Raw genomic sequence first — 24,319 nt, 5'->3', positions numbered from 1 at the left:
ACACGATGAGTTAACGAATCTCTTTGTAGCGTATATTCCACAGAAATCACACACACACACACACAGATGCGAAAGTTTATCTTACTATAAAATTGTCGTACCTACCGACAAACGCAGCATTTCAAGTGGTGAGCAAATGACGTGCACCATACAGGAAACGCTGGCCCACCTGACCACTTCCGCCTGATAGGATGGTTGACTCTCATCTGCACTCATCAGTGCGTGCATATGGGTCATTCAAATCATCCCCCTACCACCTCCTAACCTTTATAAGCTTCTCAAAAAGCTGATGCATTAGCCATTATTATAAAAAAGTCATGTTCCATCGGATCTTTGGCGCAGTAAACATTTTAGTTGTATTCACTGGTCAAAAAAATGTTATCCTCCCTTTCAAGCCTGCTTAAAATGTCTTCGGCTTTCTCGTTACATTTCTATTAATCTTTCTTTTTTTTTTTTTTTTTTGTCTGCTGTCAGTAACATTACAACACCACGTACATCAACATCGCAGGATATAAAAAAGCTCAAAAAACATCAACATCCCGATTATACCTATCCATGTCTAATGATCTACACTAGAACTTTCACTTTTTCCAACATAAGTACTACAAATCTGTACACATCATATTGCCGACATGGACAAAGAGCATGAAATAATGACAGATTGGCTGTCTGCATTCATGTGCGTGTCCTTTGCATGAGTTGTTTGTGAATCTGGACTGCAACCGGGATAAAAGAGTGGTTTTAACTCCAAAATCTAAACCTACAACTTTTGTCTCTGTGTCTAATGTCAGAATCCTGTCAGAGGGGGGCTAAAATTGTAGTCACTTTGATGATCAGGTTTGTTATATATTATCTACATTGTTTTTGTCCTCTACTGATCGCCATCCTTCTTTTTATCGTTTTTGTTCAGTTTTTTTTTCCTGTCCTGCTTTGCAACCTTTTTCCACATCTCCAGCGCACGACAAGAAGTCATGGCTTCATTTAACAGAAGAGTAAAGTACAGTGTATCTACAGTGGTTCTGAGCGCACATGAAAAGACTTCAATTTCCCCCAACAACGCAACTTCTTGATAACATTACCGACATGAACTTTCAAGTAAATTTATTAACTATAATTATGCATAAATTATACCCTTTTATACATTATTTGTCAACTTTTCCTAATACTGTACTTCTTCTCTTTATAGCTATTTCCTCACAAACAAGCCGCCCTTCATAATATTTAGATAGTTTTACTTCTACACCATGCAATTAGAATTGTATAAAAAGAATGTATAACCATAATAACAACAATAACAACCGACTTTATTAATCCCAACGGGCAATTAAGATGGGAGCTGTGCCATGTTTCCAAAATATATGTATATGAGGGAAAAAAACAACACACAATTGATTGTAATTGTAATTGATTGTATTGATTGTAACTAGAGCAAATATCAAGAAAACATGCATACTAAAGGCCAGAAAGGTGAAATTCCATCACGACTTTAAGACAAAGTTCATGTTGGTAAGCCTTAAGTTCCTATAACAATACCAAAGATAATACAACACTATATGTAATCGTTCTTAGCACATAATTATGAGTTAGGATTTCAAAAAGGGAAACCCAGCTTTCAACCAAAAGAAGAAATTGAACAAAGGCAGAAAACAAAAATTTTTGATATTTTTATTGTTTGGGTGAAATAAACATAAAAAATAAGCAACGTGCAGATGAAAAATAATTTTTGGTTTAGGAAATGAACATGTTAAAGAAAATATTATCAGAATCTGCCTGCACTATATCAGCTGGATAAAATAATTAACATACACTAATAAAATTTTTTTTTTTTTTTTTTAGCAATTCCTAGTCCCTTTAACCTTGATTCATCTTTCTGTCTTTCTCAAGCTCCTCTCCGTAAACCGAGTTGCAGACATCAGCCGAAGACGCCGTCTCACAGATGCTGTCAGTTAAAGCAATCAACAGATGGACGGTTGCAGAAGACGGAGGATCCGAGCAAGCGAGCGCGTTGGGAGGATAAAAGAGCTGTGTTGGAATGCAGTATTGGCATCTGCCAATCACCATTGGCCCTGTGGGTCACGTGAGGGTGGCAAGTGCAGGTTATTTCCGTCTCCCATGACGGAATGAATCCTTACCTAGCCTGCAATTAGCAAGTTGGCATAGACTGAGCGATGTAACGATATGCCATAGATTTCAAAGAAGCACACCCGTATCTTCACCAGGCCGCAGAATAAATGCTTTATGGTTTCGTAAAAACGGTGAGCTCCTATTTTTCTTAAAGGTCTCTATCAGAAGTTATGAGACTCTGTTTTTATTTTTTCAGAAATTGAACACGCTGCTATTTCTAAACTCGTAGTTCACCTATACAGAGCTGACAAGAAGACAGCCGGTCACAAAGTTCATCAGCCGACTTTCCACTCCCATTTCTCACTCTCTCTCTCTCTTTTTCGCTCGCACGCGTGTTATATGCCTATCGCTGTAAAAAGTTTCCACTCGAATTTTAGTTTGCTTTTTCTTTTTCTTCAACCTTTCCCAGTTTTTAACAATATGGGTACGGGCTGGATTTGCTTGTTTGGTTCTACATTTAAAAGCTGTATCGAACCAAGGTTATTTTCTTTTCCTATTTCACCCACAGTGTCCCGATATACGAGTGTGGTTAATAAATGGGTGCTTGTTGCTCCGTGTCTCTAGTAAAACTCGCCCTGCTTTGAGACACTTTCTGTCTCAATTTCCTCCAAGCTGAATGGTGGACAATGACCTCCTGACGTCAAGCCTTAAGAAAACGCTGAATTCATTCCCCTTGAAGGTTGAACTTCAGGTATTACCGAGATGAATGAGGGGAGAAAAAAAAAAAGAGAGAGATCCGCATGAATGGAGATGAAAGAGAATGGCAATTGTTGACGAAGGAATGTGAAAGAGGAATTACTAGCCAGTGGGGAAAAGCGAAAGAAATGATTTAAACAAAACGAGAGACAGAGAGTATTTCAGGTTATGGCTGTCTAAATCTGATTTCCAAATTTCCAGAATGCACCTTGAATTAGCATTTCTGATATATATATAGAAAGCGGAATTACATCTTGATCCGATTTACACAGGATGTCAACATGTACCGTTGTCCTTTTCGTGGTCACGTGACATTGCTCGTCACGTCAGCATCGCTACTCGCCAGACGTGCAGCTTCTGCCATTTGGACTACGGTGTCTGTCATGCAGCTTCCTCTGATGGCTGATTTAAATACAGTGCACATGGCCCACTTTCTCTACACGATAGTTTTTTTTATGTATTATATAGTTAGCTAAACGATGACTCTATTCCTTTTAGTTTATTATTTATTCATTTCCCTTCCCACTTGTGACTTACTCTATGAGTCCTGTTTGATGTTTATTTCCCAATCGTACCCTTTCATGTCCTTCATCAAAATGTCTCCGTCATATATTTTTTTTATTTCTTGACAAAGCTTACAATAAAACAGACATTTTTCACTAAAAACAAGAATGGCCGACGACATTCTTTTTCTTCGTTCTTTTTTTCTTCATCATCATCATCATCATCCATCATCCATCATCATCAATCATCATCATCATCAGTTTAGGCCACCTTTGGGTATGTTTCATGGTTTAAGACATTTTTCTCCATACATAGGCTAACCATAGAAAACATGTAATAAGTAATTATTTACATAAGTAATTATTTTTATGTCTGTGTGTTTATACTTTAAGTGCCTTGAGTGTGGCTGATGCTGAAAAAAGGTGCTATGCAAATTTGCTATTTATTATTATTAAGTATAAAATGCCTAAAAGAGCAACAATAAACCTTTTTGGTACATAACTTCACTTTCACTAATGCTTTAACGCAATCTTCCTATTGGTGTAAATAATATTTTAATACAAGCTTTGTGTTGATTATAGTAACGGTTTAATACAAACTTTTTACTAAAGTTATTAAAGTTTAACCTTTAGAACATGTCTGTGTCATACGTTTCATGCTATCCGTCTTAGAATATAAAAAAGGTTTTGGAAGGAAAATAGTATGAACATTATAAATGAACACAATTTTTCTTTCCTTCATAGCGTCATGAATTAAATGGAACTTTCTACAAACTGAAATTAAATTTACACTGGTGGTAGCGACAGTAAAATCCCTCTAGATAGCGATTCAAAATTCCGATAAGTAATTGTAATTTTATGAAATTTTAAGCATAACTTATATAGGGCCGGAAAGGTCTCTAGATAATAACAATAAAAACATTTCAAAGACCTTTTTACTGCATTTCTAGATATCTAATCAATAAGAGAAAGTTTGTTTGTCGAGGAATGTTTTGATGGCGGAGTATGTGGAGGCCAAGAGAGTCCCCAGGCGGAAGCTTTGTGGTGACGTCACATCCAGTTGGCCTTCCTTATCAATAGCCTTATAATCATAATAATGACAAACAGTATAGTGTCTTTCTCGTTTCTAAGACAAAACACTTTTCATGTTTAATTGATCATGTATTTCCCAGAAATACTGCGATGTTATTAGAATGAATAGTGAATTGTTCACGTGATACAAAAAATGCATACAAAGAAGAATAATATTTTGAAATAAGTAATTAATATTTTTTAAATTACACTTTTAATCAGGAGCTAAGCTAGCCAGTGAAATCGAGAAGATTATGAGTGAAATCAGCTTAATTCATTCTAACTGTGGTGGGGATAATAAAAGTCGGTTCAATTAAATGTCAGACTGGGATAATGTTAATAGTAAAATGACGCCATTTGAAATGTGCAATTTTTCGTTTAATCCGCTCTCTCTCTCACACACACACACACAAACACGCACGCACGCACACACTCTTCCATCAAACGGTCATTCGCTCAGTTAATGAATGTCATGAGGGATTTAAGCGCATGGTAGCTAATGTGCTACTCAATTCCTCCCTTTCTCCCTCAACGTCATGTTTCATTCTGCACACTCCCAATATCTTTTAAGTTTTCAAGAAAATATGTAAATATTTCTCCCTTGTATCACAGGCAAAGCATTAGCAGCACCATTGATTGGCAGCCACATCCGTGAGTCACTCGCATCCATTTGATGGTCAGTTTTACAGTCAAGCGGTGGGTGGGTGAGTGGATTGGAATGACCCCGGCAAGTTTACTGGAAAACTGAAGAAAGTAGACAAAGAAACTCTAGCTCGTAATCACTTTACTGTGCCTGCAACTTTTCTCTTCACGTTGCTTCTTGTCGCATGTTTTCTCCAGACGCTTCTAGAATTACAGCAAAACCTGTCGAAATGCCCTGTTAAGAGATCTTGATAAATCAAGAGGGAATTCTAACTCCGCCATGTGTGGTGTCTGACATGTGAATAATACAAACGTTTACATATTTACAGTATGCACATAGCAATACCCGACATCAATAGTTAGTTATCAGGTGACCTCGGTGACAATACATACACTCAAAAATTGGAAATTATTCTCCAGTCGTCTGCTTTTGGTGAGAGGTGAACAATTTTAACTCCCTGCCTCCTCCCTCTTCTTTTATTAAGGGAGGAAAGGGGAGGGGGCCAATTTTGCGGTGGGGGAGTGCGGCATTTGTGTCGCAGTTTTTTTTAAACCTTGAAACGGCCATCAGTGCCATTCAATCATGCGCTCTGTGGTAACGACTTCTTTGCGCCGTATTTTCTTAACTTTTTTACTTTTTTTGCTAATGGCCCATCAGTTTTAAATTTGAATTAGGAACCGCCTCAAACTGAATTATCTCAAATCATTTTGCTTCACTCCCAAGTGGAAGCATCTGGTTACGACAAAAAGAAGCAGTCATGCGAGGCAGGTTCCATCTGTCGGCCCTCGCGAGGTGACAGCAGAGCAGCCGCCGGCGACTGTCACATCATGGACGAGCTTGCTTCCTCACCAGCAGGCTTCCATGGATACGTGCAGCACACTGGCGGAAGTGCCTGTCGTCAGCCCGAAGATGCTCGAGGAAGCAGAGGAGCCTGAAGGAACAAGACTATAGTGATCTTGTCAGTGTCATACCAACACTTGGTTGCTGCATGTGCAGGCGAAGATCCCGAAGTTCGGTAAGACTGTTGAGGGAACGGGACTGATGGCTGCATGACAAGCCTCAACAGTTGACGAACACCTGCACTAACTCTGCCACAGACCTAACATACCCCTGCGCCTGCGTGTAATATTATTAATGTTTATTGTAGTGCATAGATACACACAAATACACATACATGATATATACGTAGCATTTATTCATTTTCAATCTGCTTATCCTTGTCTCTTACATTAACGCATGTTCAATGAGTTCTTCTGTACTTTTTTAAAAAAAAAAAGTACAATGCAGTCTTTATCAATTAATTTTCCTCTCCTCTAAAAAAAGTCAATCTCTTGACAGCGTGTCAGAAATCAATTTTCTAATTATTAGCGAATGGTTTTAACAATATTAAAGTTGTTGATTCGATGTTCTGGGACTCTACCGCAATGAGGCTAATTAAACTACAGTGCATATGACTAGAAATGTGTGTGTGTTTTAAATATGTTTGGCTGAGTAACCCCGAACCCTCCCTCTGATGAAATCATTTTCTACCAGACCTGTAAAATACTGATGAGTGACTGAATACGAGCTCAGCATCTCGCAAACCTGAGAAGTTCAAGTTCAAGTCTTGAGAAGTATGTTAGTGGGAACACTACTACTACTAATTTTTAATCTATTGGCTACATTCCCTACTCATCTTGATATTTACGTATATTTACGAAACTGTCAGTTCTTGTTATCTTATTCCTCTATGTGTTTCCTATATTTGTCTTTATAGTCATAAGTATTATTTATCCTTCTACCCTTCGCGTGCTGTCTCCTTTTCGTTTCAGGCGCTGAATGTACGCTCCTTACGAGCGTGAGTACGAGCTATATAAATAATCATCATGATGATCATCATCATTGTTGTTGTTGTTGTCATCGTCATTATAATGGCATTCAGGAATCACTGCTTTTTTTTTTCTACAAATAATTTCTTGTACGTTTTCCACCTCTTCATCCTTCTAGAGAATCTCTTATTTTCCTGCTTTGTCTGAACACATTGATTTTAATATCACCCGAAAATAACGTTCCTTATTAAAAAAAAACTGATTCTCTCCTTCCTTGCTTCTTGCCCTCCTCCACCCACTCCCTGTACTAGACGACAGGCTACAGTTGTTGCTAGAGGAATGCGTTCAGAATCTCCATCCTTCAGAAAACAGTCAGTGGGCTTGTTTATCTCAACAGTAACAACACGATCTATTGTGGGAAAATCGTTATCTTCAGTTCTTATCTTTAGCCAGACTTTTCTGCACGCCACCACACACACACACTCATCCCCCCACCTATACACACAAGAGAGGATAATAATGACAACGACAAATCTGTATTTAAGAGAACAACAAAAGAAGCAAAAGATATGCCTTTTAAAAATCTAACCCTCGATCTTAAAAACAAAAAAGAAAAAAGAAAAAGAAAACCAGAGCACTACAGAGAGAGAGAAGGGAGCTTTATGTTTTTAAGGAGGGGAACAATCAAGCTAAAGACACGGGTAAAATTCGCTTCCTGAACCTTTAGATATACCGGTGAAATACCGCTGTCATCCATCAAAATAAATAAATAATGGGCAAAAATTACTATCGACTACACAGAGTCAACACAACAAGAAAATTGTGCTCTGACAGCCTCCTATCCCACCCCACCCCTTTCTCACCCAACAAGGGGGTGGCAGGGAGACGGACAGAAGCAGCAGTCAGACGAGACTCGATTGTTGTACTTGCTGCTCTCCCCTTAATCACTAAACTTCCCTCCTCCCCACCCACTCCCCGCCTTCCCCACCCTCACCCACCCCCCACATCCTACCCGTCCTCCTTCCTGCTCCTGGCCGGTCGGTGCGCGAGCATCGCGCGTGCGGTGACTATTGGGCCAAGACAAAACCAATCGATAAAAGAGTTCGTGCACAGCGGTCGGCGAGTGCCCCCCGCCACCCCTCTATCCACCCTCTAGCCCCCGAAAAGCGATGGGTCGGGACACGAGAATAAGCGCGGCAAGCAATTCCGCCTGTCACCCAGTGCAAACTGTCTCCTGCTTGCATTGCCAGGGGTTTGCCGAAAGAACAAAAGCACTCGATTGGTCACTGGGTTGGAGAGGAGGGGTAGCGGAGGGGTTTAGCGCGCTGTGGAGAGGTGGAAAGTGCTGGGGTTTGCGGCAGCTTGGCCACCTCCCCTTTGCTCCAAATGCAGTAAAAACCCAACGACACAGCAAGCAAGGCGTCGCGGTGCAAGCGAAACACTTCTGGAATTGCCGCGAGAGGCCGCGACGTCATCCTCGTGCTAATGATTGACATTTTGCACTTAGATGCTTTTGTTTGTTTTGGGGGAAGAAAGCGACATGTTTCTTTTCTGGCCTCTGTGTGTGTGTGCTAATAATACCCATGTGTGTGGAAGTAGGCAAGCAGCCCAGGATGTGCAAGGTGTTGCTTGCTTTGCTAGTGCAAAATACTTTTGAACATTTCTCTATAAAAAAAAAAAAAATTGAGAATTATTGGAAATGTGTCGTAGGAAAACGTATGCAATGTACGCAAACATGCACGCACACACACATATGGGAGGCAGACAGCATGCGCTTGGCAGGCCGCCATCTGTCATAACGCCTCCGCAAAGGAAATTTTGGAATTGAAGTATTTCTGTAATTAGAGATGTGCGCAACTGTCCATTTTCCACACGAAATGCTTCTGGCAGTGTAAGGTTACTATGCTTAGTGGAGCCTATGGAAGAGTACAGTTAGTGTCAGCAGTCTGTACTCGGTGACAAGTTTACTGTGGATGATAGCAGTACAGGTTTCCTGCACTTAGCGCAGGGTCGTAGGATGACGAGAGTAGAGTTACTGTCAGCTGTGTAGCTTTTCTCCTCTTATTACTGTCGGCTGTGACAACAAAACGGTTACTAGTCATTCAGTAGTATAATGACTACCTTGCTGTATAGGTTTTGTTTGGTTGCTACCCACGATGTCAAGAAACACACTGAGCTCGTTAATGTTCAATGTCTGAGACCAGTATGCTCTAGTTCAGGGGTGGGCAATTAATTTTCCCAAGGGGCTGCATGAGAAATTGTGATGGTTCTAGAGGGCTGGACTAATATAGTTAACTCAGTTTTACCCAATACTGTATATATACTGGCGGGCAGGCCAGCGGGCGGGCCGGGCCGCGGCCGCGCTTTGCCCAGGTCTGCTCTAGCTACATCCGAATGTTTGTTTGTTGTTTGCTTTGTTTTTCACGACACCAGCCACTGTATCCTCACACTGTATCCTGCATGTCAGTCGACCAGCCCTAATCGAGTGTCATTAGCGGCACACACATACAGCCGAGTGTCATTAGCCCCCCCCCCCCCAAACACACACAGCCGAGTGTCAATAACTACACACATACAGCCGAGTGTCATTAGCCCCCCCACACACACACACACAGAGCCGAGTGTCAATAACTACACACATACAGCCGAGTGTCATTAGCTACACATATACAGCCGAGTGTCATTAACTACACACATACAGCCGAGTGTCCTTAACTACACACATACAGCCGAGTGTCATTAACTACACACATACAGCCGAGTGTCCTTAACTACACACATACAGCCGAGTGTCATTAACTACACACATACAGCCGAGTGTCCTTAACTACACACATACAGCCGAGTGTCCTTAACTACACACATACAGCCGAGTGTCATTAGCCCCCCCCCACACACACACACACAGAGCCGAGTGTCATTAGCTACACACGCACACAGCCGAGAGGCATTACCCCCCTCTCTCCTCCCCCATTCACACATAGCCGAGTGTCATTAGCTACACACATACAGTCGTGCAGTTTCTGTGATAAAACAGCTGTTGCAATAGATTTTACGCCATTCTGTGTTCTGTTGCTGTCACTTTTTCAGAACGAGCCGAACGAACAAGATGTTGCGTTCTTTTCTGCTCGCGATGAATTAAGTCCCCATTGCCTGAACTGAGCGCAGCGTGTGGTCCCTCAGGTGGCGCTGAAAGCCGAGTGTTCGACATCTCCGACAGGTGACGCGCAGTGACAGAGCCCGACATCGCCGACAAATGACTTCCGTGATGTTCAGCAAATTTCGACAAATGGTGTGAACATATATCAAAGGTCACTCAGTTCATTGTTCCTGATGACAATGATGTTATATTGTCTTAAAGTAGCCGTACGTCTATTCTGCTAGATTTTGGCGGTTTTCTCTTAATGTTTAAGTTCCACCCACACCCCTTATCAAACTCTTCCAAGCGCTTAAGTTTATTTTGACCTATCTATCAGAGCAAGAGAAGTTGGACCGTTGAGCAGGTAAGAATCTCTGTGCTTTGCCCAATGCGCCAGCGTGGATACACCTACCTCTACTACCCTTGCCACGGGTCGCCGGAACTTGCCTGGCAAGGTCAGCACGTGAGGTCGTCAGGTTCACAGCAGCCTTCCTGCTTGCAGGCACGCACAGGCAACTTGTTGGAGCGGCTGCACTCTGGAGCATCTTCGGCAATCAGGAGATGCCCTTAGACGGACAAAGAGGGATGCGAGGCAACACCCATAGTCGAGCCACTGCCTCCGGCGCTGTGAGCGGTCTGGTACGGCGCAGATTCCAGACAAGGGCACTAAAACATGTTTGACGACCAGTTCTAACTGCACCGCCTGACCTCATGAAAATGTTTGTTAGGGTTCACAGAACAGGAACGTCTTCAATCGACCTCTTCCTGCTGTGAGGGAAAAGGTTATTGGCCTTGATCGAAACTTCCCTCATTTTTTTTTTTTTTTTCTCACAGTAAAGCTGGGCGCAAGGTTTTGAAAATTATCGCCCATACTGAGAGACAGAAGAGACGAGTAGTCAGAAAGGGGGAAAAAAGCAAGCAAACAAACAAAATAAGATAGAGCATGGGAAGGTAGGAAGGAAGAAAGAGTTATCTGCAATCGGATACTTCATTACATTTTGTGCTTCTATCTGTTCCGTGAAGACCACTTCCTGCGAAATGTTTGGACGCATACATTTGCTCAACAGTCACACAAGCTTCCCGATACAAAAACTTTTGAAAACATCGTCAGGAAAGGTGAGATCAAAGCAGCTACATCTGGTCGCCGTGCACAATTTTCACGCGCAGCCAGAAGGCGAGAAAAGACGAGGGAGGCCATGTTAGTGCCCATTCCACCACACGCCATCCCAGGCAATAAAGTTAGATCCTAAATGGAATGTCCTAACGGAAAGAAAGCACGCGCTGAGAGGCTTCATCTTTACACCTTGGGTTCCCGGAGAGCTGGTTTATGGAGAGAAATAGTCTTCATCCTGGGACTCGACATGAAACCCTGGCATAAAGAGCTTCTGACTGTGACCTGTCATTTTCCACGAATCTCAAGCATTTGAAGACTGAATTTTAATAAAGTGGGTGGTGGTGATAATGGTGGTGTGGGTTTAAGACAGCGAAGGAAAAATATTTTTGTGCGAACTCGGACTCTCGGTTTCTTCCGTGCTTTCACTGGCTGTTTATTTTGTTAAACGTATGATAGCAGTATAATTAAAATAATTATTGTATTATAATTTAATGTTTAAATTATTATATTATTATTATATTTAAAGAAATCGTCTTTCTTCCGTAATCTACCTTACTTGTTTGTGGGTTCAGTGTTATGACATGACTCAAATTTGGGTTTTTATGAGTTTAGTATAATGACCTTTAACTCCAAACTTTTGACTGTAACGGCTATAATTCAAACGTGCTTTTGTGAGGTCAGAGTAACGACTATAACTCAAGACCTGTTTGTGAGTTCAATGTTAAACTCAAAGCTAGAGTTGTTTGTAGGTTCGCAAGTAATGACTGACGGTTCAAAGCTGTGTCGAGCTCAAATGTCACCAATGACATTGTCGTTTATTGATAATTATCTTCAATCAGTCGGTGAATGGCAGTCGTCACATTCATCCTTTTCAAAATCGCTTTTGGTCATCACCTGCCATCTAGGTCACCTGTCGTTGCCAGAGAGATAGAGAGAAAGGAAAGAGGGAGGAAAGCAGAGGGAAAGAGAAATATGATTTGCAGTGATATGTGTAATAATGATATGTTTTTTCGCTTATCAAAATATTGAAAAATACAAAATCTAGTAAAATCTCGTTAAAGCACGGATCAATCCATAAATAAAGGTATAAAGCATAAATCGTAATGGTAACACTAGGACAAAGAAAAGGAGAAAGATTACGTATGTGTTTATTGTGTGTTTAATGCCATTTAGTATGTCGTCAGTCCATTTTCCTCTCGCTTTTCGTACTTGCTCTGTACTTCCGAGACTGGCATCGCTTCTTTCTCTCACTGCCTCAACGTTTTTCATCCCTTTCCTCCCCCTCTCCAGCCTTCGCTTCCGGTGCGTAAGTTAACATGTTTTAAAAGTATTTGAAATTTAGCTTCCACTCCCTCTCCTCTCCGGCCACCGGTTATAAATACTTACAGTTAGCGATAACGGCGTCTGCAGCGGTTTTGCTTTATTTCAGGGTCGACTTTCTTTCCATATCCACACTTGTTTTCTTGTCACAAGTGATGTCTGAGTCCCTCGACCCATCCAAAGTTTCCCATCCTCTCCTTCCGCCCTGTAAAACTAATATTTTACCAAACCGCCGTAGAGACTGACATAAGCTGGGCTTGTGTCTGGCCACATCCTGTATTTGTTTTGCCAGTGTCTGGAAGTCAGCTGATTGAGACCACTTGATCACCGGCTTCTTTGTGGAACGAGCAGAACGCGTGGGGAGGGTGGTAATAACCGGCTGGCCCCACTCTAACATCCCCGTGTCTACCATCTACCTGCCGTCAGATGTGGTCTGGGAAACTGTAGCTGACTTCTGCGTGAAGAAAAGTATACAGCACAGTGCAGGTCGTGTACATACTGCTGGTTGGGTCAGGTAGATACTGAGCAGTGAGATCAGCTAATGTAATGGGTAGACTGTGTTGAGCAGGTCAGGTGAGTAGTGTGTAGTACAGGGCAGGAAGATGCTGTGTAGTGCGCACCTTCTAATTACTGACAGGTATGCTGAGCAGTCGTATCTTAGTTATTGTTGGGTGTTTTCAATAATCATTCCTGGGAACTGTGGCTAGTCACGTCTTGCTGCTGAAATCTGTCTAAATTTAGCAGTCTGTAATGACAGAATACGATTACTGACGTTGCTGTTCGCACACTTTTCCTTTTTAACAAGCCTCGCCTTTTACACGTTAATGTTTAAAACTGGAAACAATTTGTCAATATATTTTTTTTGTTTTGTTTTGTGTACCTTGCTCTGGCAGAGGCTTTGTTTTTCACGTGCATTCTTTATTTTATTACCTTTCCAGTGTCTCAGCGGTCCGGTGGCGCAACGGTTAGCGCTGTTAGCGCCTGTCACCAATACAGTGAAGGTTGGCTGCCCTGAGTTCATTTCTCGTTTCGGGCACGCTGATCTTTCTCTGCACGTGGCATCTGTTTACAGGGCTGGCTGCTTGCCGTAATATAGCCTTAGTTGCTGACACGGCGTAAAACACAAATTCGCCCCCCCCCCTTCCAGTGACTCCTGTAACCATTCTCAAACTGCCATTCCGTCCATCATGTCATGTGACCAAGCATGCTGACGCCATTTTGAGCGGTCAAAATTTCTGACAGCTCATTTAATGAATGTTTAAAATTATTTATTTCTACAAAGTGTAGTTCATTGACCCTGTATTTGTATGTGGATTTTATGTAATGACTGGCAGAGGTCAACCATAAAGTCTTTACCAAATGAAAACGATTAGCAGACGTTCGTATGAAGATCTTGTGAGTTTTTAAATGTTTAGAAACAAGTAGCTTTTAGCTCTCCCCCTGCCCAAACTCTTTGCTTGAAGCAAGAAAAATGTTTCTTCGCGCTCTCTCTCTCTCCTTCATCCCATTTGATAATCTTTTTATGTCTTGTTTCCTCCCGGAAAACCATGTCAGTAAAGTTATAATTATACCAAAATTGTCGCCATTCACTTCTGGTTCTCCATATGCTACCATTCTGACCTCTCTGTGCATTGAATCGAGAAGTCTTTGAGCGCCAGCAGCTATTCGAAACGCCAAGCCACAACTTTTTTTTTAATACACCTGCCTTGCGAGCACTGACTCTTGGTTACACGGTAATTAATATTGCTGGATGGAAATGCCAGAACCTGTGTATGGAAATGCCAGTCGGTAGATCAATTTGCCCAGAGACGGCGCAGAGTGTGCGAGGACATGGCTGGGCCTGTGAATGAAATACCAGTTCTTGCTTCTTCCCCTCCTCCACTTGCATCTTTCCTCCGTGTTTCCCTCCTCACCCACTCTGTCCCTTTCTCTCATCACTTCCTGCTCCACCTAACTCCTGAAAATGGACTTTTAGGCGTGATAAACGTCTTTATGCGTGATCAACCGCTTTCCATGACAACCAGGCGTTTGCACATGATAACCTATGTTTCAACGTAATCAATCGGCGTTTATGCGTGGTAAACGTATGTTCACTCCTGATAAACGTGTGTTTGTTTATAAGAGATAAACGCAAACTTTCTCTCTGCGTGACCACTCGGTTTCGAAACATTTGAGACATTTTATTTATTAGCTAGTTATTTATTCGGAAAGTGTCAACTGCTGGCGAGACCAACCAGCGCTGCCAGCGTTTTGCCCATCATGTAAAAGCAGCGAGTCAGCCTTTCAAGATGTCGTCGCTGTTGCAAAGTTATCAAATGTCCGTCCATTTTATTACTCCGCGAAGCCAGAAAATTAAAGCAGGTGCGAAGACCTCAGCTGGCATGTGATAAAACTAGGGATACCCCCATCCCCTCCCGCTTTTTCCGGGCAAGGATGTGGGATGGTTCTGGGTCTAGTTATTTAAAATCAACCATAATCAGTTGTCTTAGAATCTGGAATGCGTTGTGAGGGTTAACAAAAAATAAATAAATAAAAAACAAACTAGAATACAATTTGTTCTTTGATGCCTTCAGCAGCTGGTCTACCCTTCCTTCCCTTCCCCCCTCAAGGAATTTGTTATTTCCCAGGCCAGTGGAATGTACATTTTGTTACAGCTTTCTTTTGAGTCAGTTACATTTTTTCATTGACGAGTGATGACAGAAATTAATGTGTTTAGCCTTTTTTTCATTAGGGTTTGCAATATATACTTCTTCTTAACACATGTATGTCATATAAGGCCACATTCTTCATTAAATCCTCCGTGCACACAATTCAGGCTTTTGAAAAAGCCAAGGAATGACAGTAAATCAAAGCAATGAGTCACATCCCTATTTTTCAATTAATCATACGTTTATTTTTATTTCACAAGAAAACAAAACATTATTGTTTGCTTCCTCTTATACCAAAACAAATGTATATTTTTCTATGGTTTAACATTAAATAATTATGTGATTTCTGGTTATCATTCTCTGATGAATTATCTAATCAATGTGCCTAGGGTTAACTTTCCCAGTTTTATGTTACTGTAGACCTATTTAAGGGGAATGTGTTTCAATCGTAAAATTGGTCACAGACGCTGTCCGTCAAATTTGTCACTGAGAGAGAGAGAGGTCCTTCATAAAATTTATCACAAACTCTATCCGTAAAAGCTCAGACACCTGTTGTAAAATCTGTCATGAAGAGACAGACGCTGTCGTATGTGTTGATGATAACCGCCATCGTTCCCCTTCCCCCACCAGGTGGGTCAGGGACAGTTTTTAAAAGCACAGTAGCGTCTGAAGGCGTCGAGGAAAGATTGGAGAACATTTATTTTATTGCTGAAAAGGATGCAAATGATATCTGCTTTCAAGGGGGGTTAAGGACAAGAATCTTCAAATGGCTTTGGGGATGTAGTATCAAAGGGGACAAAGCCGGCAAGCGCAATGGGCTGGCCTGTGTGATCATGAACCGTGACCTACAGCAGGAATCCGTTTGTGAGTCAGCAATTTACCCTTCATGCATTCCGTGAGGAACATTATCTGACCTCATTCAACATTCAGTTGTTGTGAATATCAGGCCAAACGGCTTCACACGAACTGTTTTCTTTTTTGTCGTCATCGTTAAATACATGAATTCAAAAATAAAACAAAACACATACAAAACTTCCACAAACACACAAAACTAAAACATAAATGCTAGATCCAGCAAGTACATAGGCATATATGTTTGTATAGGAAACGTATGATCAAAGGTATTGAAGGCAAACGTAGTCTGTGATAACATAAAATGTTATCTATAAACCTATATTATAATTATAAGGAATTATAATTATGCTGTAACCAATTATAAGGAATGCAATCCTATATGCAATTTTTTTTTTTTGCAGTACAGCTACATTCAATACCACACTGTATACGCCTTGCAAAACTGCATGCAGCACGTAAATACGGCAAGATGTGAGAGCCGTACAATATTCCTTACCCCGTATTTGCGAAGGGTAGAGGGGAAAGAGGAAAATTCTTTCCATAAAAACTTCTCTGTGGGCGGGGAGACGACGAGGAAAGAAAATGCTGGGAGAAAGGTCAGCCAGTAAAACTCCTCCTACTGGCCTGCTTAAGACACGCCCACACTCCTCGTAGATCGATATCACCCGGCTCTGGTTGCCATGGCAGTCTTGCAGGCGCGCGATGATGGCTCGTGTCGCGCACCCCGGTGCACTCGGTTCGTCTTGTGGCTGAAATCGATGGCGTAACTTAGGGACGCTTTCGCTAATCAGATTTTGCAGAAGGCAGGGGTGGGGGAGGGGAGTACCACTGCTCCTGGACAGCGCTCGTGAACACTGGGGTAGGGGAGGGACAGGGGGGTGGGTTAGGAACGGTCCTGCAGACTTCTTGTAGACATGTGGCACAGGGGGCGCTTGCGCGGAGACACGTAAGTGAAACGTAAGAAGGAAAATGTAAGGGCTAACACTTTCTCCCTTAGGTACAAGTGGGGCTGAGCACTCGAGCCGTGCCATCATGGTGCTGTCTGCAGCTTCGTGGCATTTACCAGAATTTTAGTTTGGACTGCAATGCTCCTGTCTCTCTCCTTCCATTTATGTCTGAGTGCGCACTCGCACACACACACACACGTAGCATGATGCAAGGGTGGATGGGCAGAGGATTGGTCTGATCAGGACTGGCTGCTTAACTGGCTGATCGATTTTATTGAAAGGTGCTTCCTGCTAGAGAGGATTTCGCACTCTTATCAGCAGGATAATAAAGGTGAACAAAACTAGAGCAACCGGTGAAAAATCTTCTGTCAGCCCCGAAACGAGCATTGAACCCTGACTTTAAGATCCTCGGCAGTGGTGACCAGTGAGTGTCTTACTACTACGACGTCAGCCGGCCCCGTCAAGTCCAGACGGCGCAATACCCCCTTGCTACCTCCTGCCACCCTGGACCAAATAGTCTCCCGGCCACAGTTACTTTACCTCCAGGGGACAGATTTAGCCCTGGGATACCTCGGGAGAGGCTTCATCCCTCAAAGACCTGAAAAGTTATATGACGACCACACTGACTCTAAGCACAGGATCCCACTTTGATACTGCCCCATGACTACCTCGGAGGTTAGCTATCCCTTCGTGTCATGGCTATGCCCAGAGAGGTTGAGTCAACATCTAGACGGGTGTTGTGCACTCTTGCGTGCAAGTGCGGAGTGGCAGAGCTGGTTGGCATCACGGTGCCACAGTTGGCCACAGAGCGAATGGCCGGGAAGGGCGCGTAATCAGCAGGGACAACCCATGACATGCGATTAGGCTGCTGGCTCTTGCGGAGGTGAGTCCCTCGACGAAAGAGAAAAAGAGATAAAATAGCTCCCCCCACATTCCACCATCTCTCTCTCTCTTCTTGAAATTGATTAGTGCGATAGATTTAGGTCATAAAACAATAGTGTGCAAAACACCGACAGTCTATCTGAGCATGGATGCGTGTGGCGTGCTTATGGATGGATGAATAATAAGCGCATGCTTTATCTAGTGCATAGTCACTTTCGTAAGGCTCTTGAGACAAGAAAGAAACATAAACTACATACGAAGGACGGAAGGATAAAAAAAAAAAAAATACTGATGACTAATAAAAGGGGGCGGGAGTTGAAGATGGACTAGCATTGTGTGGACTGTTATCAGGAGTAATGCTCAAGGAAGAAGTATGTATGTAGTGTTGTGTGCACATGTAAAATGCCAGGTATTACTCGTCTCGTTTGCCACATCTGTTCACGTCTCTGATCTGTTTGCACCCAGGTGCCTTCACGTGATTAATGTCTTAGCAAAGGAATTAGTGAGCAAGAAAGGCAGGATTAGCTTTACCATCAGCAACAGTATCTATTAACCCGGGGTTATCTGAGTTTTCCCCTCGCTGATCACGTTTAATAGCAAACATTATAATGTAAGACTACGAGAAACTGCCAAGATTACACTAGGATAAACTGCAAAAATGTAATATTACCAAATCTCAGAAAAATAAGAAATGTATACAATATCATTAAAACCTACCAACATAAGAGAAATGAGAGAAATGTCAATTTCCCTCATTGTCTTGAAGGAACTGCTCTGCCTTTTTCACTAGTTCCTATATCTATGTCCGACTGGTGTCTTGTGCATTGTGCTACCCTGTATGTCTATTGTTCTGTGATGACACCAAGTTGTTTTCACATGCTGTTTCCACTTCTTTTACCTACGGTCTCTATAGCCGATGGACAAGTAAGTGCCATCTTGAAGCCAAAAGGAGGCCCAGTGGGTCAGTGTAGTGGCTACCGAAACACATTGGCACTGACCTATATATCAGAAGCTCCACAATACTGGATTTGTAATTCCCTTTCCGCTTCCACATTTGCGATAAGGAAGAACTAAGACTTTAAAAAGAAAATCCCCTGACTGATATTGGATTGTTGATTTGCGTGCGAGTTCTGTTCATATTAGTTGACTCCACACACTTGTAGCACAAGAATATTTCACTGACAAATAATTTATCTTGCCCCAATACTTGTGTGCACTTTATTCAGTGTGCCCGTTCATATTTCTAGCATTTCTGTGCCACCATCCTGTATTATTTGCCTTACCTCCTCATTTGAATATTTTGCACATTGGGTACATATCTCTTGCATTTGTGTGCCACCAACGTGTATAATTTACTTTGCTTCATGTGAATATATTGTACAGTGTGTACATTAAATATATTCTTATGTTTATGATTTTGAATTCCCTTAAATGTAATTTTCTCCCTCATGACTAAAGTTTAGAAATTTCTGTTACGTATTATTTCATAGTTGTGATTATGTTGTCTGAAGATATTTAAACCGAAGGCAGAACAAACGTTGCTGTTTTATATGTGCATATGGTAAACTTCAGTTATTTTACGAAATTTCAGCAGTCCACTTACTAAAATCATGAACTCGGGATAAATTTTGGAAAAATCCATTGTAAATGGAAAAATATAGGTACTTCTACAGTTAAAACAGCTAATTGCTATGACGCAGTCATGGACCTTAAACACAGTGAAAAATTTACCATATGCAAATGTAGATTAGAAACATTTATACATTGTATTTATTTATTCATACAGGAGCTACGTATAAATAAAAAGATATCACCATTATTTAAATACCAGTGGCCATCGTATTTATCTGTTGAACATTAATAATATATACCAGCCATATTACAATTTAAGAGAAACTTTCAAAGTGAAAATAAATTTGAAAATAAGTTGGAGATTGTAGTGGTATGTCCAGATACAAAATCAGATACAAAAGAAAGAAAATGGCTCTCTTCAAATTCTGTTCAGTAAGGTTAGTTGCAGAATAATAAAAAAATAATTGTCTTCTGCAATGTCTTCTCCATCAGTTCTCGATCAGTTCCCAGAACCAGGTTTGATGCCCTAGGTCACAATGAAAAATAAAATTATGCATACACTGTAGTCAGCTTAGTTTTAAAAAATTGTAATAAATTCCTTATCTACCATGACTTCCTCCCCAGTGATAAGTGTATAAATAACTAGCAAATGCGACAATATCACAGGCTTCAGTATGTGGTTACACTTGGTCAGTGCAGATAAGTAAAGCCGTTAAACTCGTGAACTCGTTAAACTCTCAAAACTTGTGAAATTTATTCATGAATGATGAAGTAAATGTTTCTCATGGTACTTCTTAGTAAATAAAAATGAGAAACCTGAAATTAGATTTTGTTGTTTTTGGCTTGCTTCTCTCTGCTTCTCTTCTTCTCCTAACATCTTGTGCAAATAAATTTTAGCAAATTCTTACACAAACAAAGGCCTACATTCCTGTGTGTTACAAACATATCATGCATTTATTAACTAATTTTAACTAATCTTGGTTTGTTTAGAGTTGGTCAGCCGTGTTCTCATTTTACTTATTATTTAACTTAAAAAGTATTCAAAAGAATAAATGGTCTGACATACATGTAACGTCTACGTTGAAAAACTATCTTTTCATCTTCCCGTATTTTTCAAATTCAAAGCTTTCAAAGTTGTGTATCATACGAAGGGCGAAAGAAGCAAAAGTCTGGTCACCCATGTCAGTCACTACATGTACAGAACGGCGTACAGCAGTGCCTCGTGATCCGGTTTTCTTTGTGGAGCTTTCTTCTATTCTTCCTCATAACTATTAAGCCAATGAAGCCTCGTTTTAGAAAGCCGGAAAAGCCGTGCATGAATAAGGTCCATTCTTGTGTAGGCCATCTTGTCCGAGTTTTTTCCCCTTGATGAGATTATTTAACTCCATTTCTTTGCAGTAAAAACTTTTTGTTTCTGGTCTACGGACTATGCACTCTTTACATTTTCTCAGGCCTTGTGTTCTGTCGCTAAATTTTCAGCTAAATTTTTGAATGTGTGCGGTTACAGGCTGCTCCATGGATCTTCTTGATCACTCATTTTTCGTCGGTTCAAAATCGATGACCTGGTACTGCTAGCAGTTGTTATTTTATCTTCTTGCTTTTGGAATGGTGGGGAAAGGTGGGGAAAGGTGAGGAAAGGTGGGGAAAGGCGCTTGAGAATCATCATCATTATCAGATGTAACACCGCAAAAATAAAAAGATTTACAGTTATGCAGGATTAGGTAAAATTATGTTAACAATTAAATAGTAGCAGAAACCATTTATTCACAAAGGATACATATGCGCAACATGATTTACAGAATGGTCTCAACCTGTTTGCTATCGTGTTCAACACACAAGAACCAGCGAGCAAGAAACGTTAATAGCCCGAACACACATTTCGTGGGGAATAGACAATACTACAGTGTGACAATACTACATATTAGTAGTAACATAATTTTGACCAACCCTGTACTAAATCAAACTGCTAGGAATAAAAGAACACTATAACGAGCTGAAAAAATACGTATCTTAAAAAAATGCTAAAGGAATACAACATTACTACCACAAACTACAAGGAATACGACTCCCACTATTCTGCATGACGGACTAGCAAGAGGATACTACCATCAGCTGTAAGGACTACAATGGCAAACAAGAAGGAATACAGTGAACACTACCACAAGCTGCAAGAATTACAGCTCGAAAGAAGACAGAAAGAACGCTTACAAAGTCACTGGCTGCTTAGCAATCCCATTAGTAATTAAACTTTAATGGCGGCGATGTTAAATATTCAATAGAGTGACGTCAGCACCAGTCGAGGTCAGATGTACACCTGTCTGACGGGTCAATATGTTATAGGAAGTTGAGGAGAAGGGATCGAATCAAAACTGGAGGGCGGACGGGAAGAAGGTAGAACGAAGAAGCCAAAGGGTTCATAAAACATAAAATGTAAAGCCCATTAACATAAAGCAGGGAACAGAGAACTCGTACGAACATTTCGGTTGTTACAAATACAATAGCTGGGGTGGTGGTGGTGGGGGGGAAATACAAGCCAGTACGAATCCGTCAAGGGTATGTCTTGTGCACAGAGACTCTCGCAAGCTAAATTTGAAAGATATCTAGGTATAGAAGACAAATAAAACACGAGTGAAAGCAACAGCTTGAAGAAGTAAATCAACAGATATTATCTGGTGCTCGAAAGTTTCAGTTGCGAACTTCAAACACTAAGGTTTGCTTTGGACTTTTAACAGGCATAAATAGTGCGAACTTGATGTAGTACAATCGTGCGCACACGTACACACGCACGCACGCGCGCGTGAGATGAAGATGAAAGGAAAGAGGGAAGTTAGCCGAAAGACTAACAGACAGAGGCAGACACGTACAAACATGAAAGCAGTCGAGTACACTGAAAATAGTTAACCTAAAAATAAAAGTCAAGCCAGTCAAGCAGAACAGTTGCTAGAAGAAAGCCGCGCTTCCCTCCAACCATCACACACCTATACAAACCCACGTGATCCCTGTAGTGGGACTTTGAACTTTTCCATTGATTTCTTTGCTTCGTTGCCTTTCCAGTCTTAATGATTCAACATCTTGCCACGTTTATAAAGAGAGAGAGAGGCCAGCTAGACTTTTGTATGGAAAAAAGCACCTATTATAAACATTAGCAATTGGGACGTTGTATCGTATGAACACTGTATCTCATTCCGAACACTGATTAAACAACACTATGTATTTACTGATTTAGCTAGTGAGAGTATTGCAGCGTTCTCAGAAATGGAGCTGTTCTTAAATGCAGAAGCAAAGAAAGAATGAACTTCATCAAACGTAGATGAATTAATGGATGATGAAATTTCGATATAGAAAACGCTTACATTCAATACAGTGGGGTTTAATTTGTTAACTTGTTTACATTTCATATCAAAAAAAAAAGGAAAGAAAAGAGAAAGATATAGCTGGTAAATTGAGGTATTTATAATGTTTATAAATAGATTCATCAGTATTATCAGGCAAGGGAAAGGAAATTCGGATTTTGATGAAACATTTTAGAACATTTATTTATTTTCCTTTACAACCGCTGCTTATCCTCTGTAGGATACTGCAATCCTTTCCTCCTTGTCCCCAAGCAACATGCATGAATGAAAGAAGAAGTCCTACCATTTATCACCACTGAAACAGACGATTGGGAGCAAGAAGGAGAATACAGATTGTCCTCCGACGGTCCTTTTCTTCTACGCCAATTTGTGGCTGGATTATGAAGCAATTAAAACAGAATTATGTTCTTTCTTTGCCGGTATTGTCAGGCTGACCTCGGTCCCAGTCACCGCTCCCGCTGACGATGGCTCGTCTGTCTAAGATCGATTCTATGTCCAACTGCCAAGGGGTTGTCCAACTGCTGTCATTAATCTTTTCTGCGGTTTTCTCGAAAGATTATAACAGAATTGCTTTACATTATCTGCCGTTTCTGCGAGGGATTTCGTCCCTTTGAAGAGTGCACTCGCTGGCGACACTGCGATGCAGAGTTGAAGAGCCTTTCCCACCAGTCTCTCAACCCTCTGTGTAGTTGAGCGATGTAATTTGACACACTCCTTGCCCTCCTATACCATCCTCGCCACAACCTTCTCATGGGATTAAATTTTGAATTTCCAAAGAAACTGAGCGAAAGTTCCTGAAGTTTGTGAACAAATACTGGGATGAAAGTCACTTTGAAATACAGGAAATCATACTTGGAAATCTGGCTTTATGCCCCACTTCTCCCCGTACAGTTCTCCCTCTATCCTTTAGCTAAATTCTCCAGACCAAACAGGCATAGCTACTTCAAAGATTGGCTTAAATCCAGAAATTAAAATTCCTACACAAAAGAAAAGACTATAGTCAAACAGGTTTAACTATCTAAAGGTTACTAAGGACGAAAACAACACTGGACGTCAAAGCTATGCCTGCACACGAAAGTATATCTACCATCTTTTTTGATTGTATCTCGCCAATCATTTCGGCACTGACCAAAGCCAGTGGGTCTGATTAATCATGGACTAACCATGTGAACTGTCTTGTGTACATACCAGGACAGGTATATCACACACCTTTTGAAGTAATCCATGTGAACGTTTGCATTTTTTAATTTTTTTATTTGCCCTTTGCACCTCCTGGTGCATAGGCCATCGACGACAGTTTACTGTTGTCGATGTTTTAGTAGCAGGGATTTGTTTTTACGGGGTGGGGTGCTGGCCCCACGCCCAACCCTCCTCCTTTTTCAGCCGGGCTTGGGACCGTCCTTGGCGGAGAGCAGCAGCCTGTAAACATGCACGTGCAGAGAAAGAACAGCGTGCCCGAGACGAGAATTGAACTAACCTTCACTAACAGCGCTAATGAACGTTTGCATGCTCCTTCATATCAAAGAGCAGCTGTTGTTTCAAACCTTATTCTTTTCTTGCTTCATCGCAGATTTTAAAGACAGTCACAAAAAAAAAAAAAATCAACATGCAAGACCTTCAGGGAAGGAAATTTACGAAGTGTTT

The 24,319-nt window shown here is 41.3% G+C and overlaps 1 long non-coding RNA gene across 2 annotated transcripts in view; it reads left to right on the top strand.

The window, feature by feature from the left end:
* The window catches only part of LOC112553903, a 52,642-nt gene extending 45,819 nt beyond the window's left edge, over window positions 1-6,823 (top strand). For both annotated transcript variants that reach the window (XR_003097156.1, XR_003097157.1), the window contains exon 3: window positions 1,885-6,823. This is a non-coding gene — a long non-coding RNA (uncharacterized LOC112553903). The remainder of the gene's footprint in view (window positions 1-1,884) is intronic.
* Window positions 6,824-24,319: the final 17,496 nt, after the last annotated feature.

The sequence above is a fragment of the Pomacea canaliculata genome, linkage group LG13 (assembly GCF_003073045.1).
Source record: "Pomacea canaliculata isolate SZHN2017 linkage group LG13, ASM307304v1, whole genome shotgun sequence".
NCBI classification, from domain to species: domain Eukaryota; kingdom Metazoa; phylum Mollusca; class Gastropoda; order Architaenioglossa; family Ampullariidae; genus Pomacea; species Pomacea canaliculata.
Note: the sequence above shows the minus strand (reverse complement) of the source record. Positions and strands in the feature narration are given on the sequence as shown.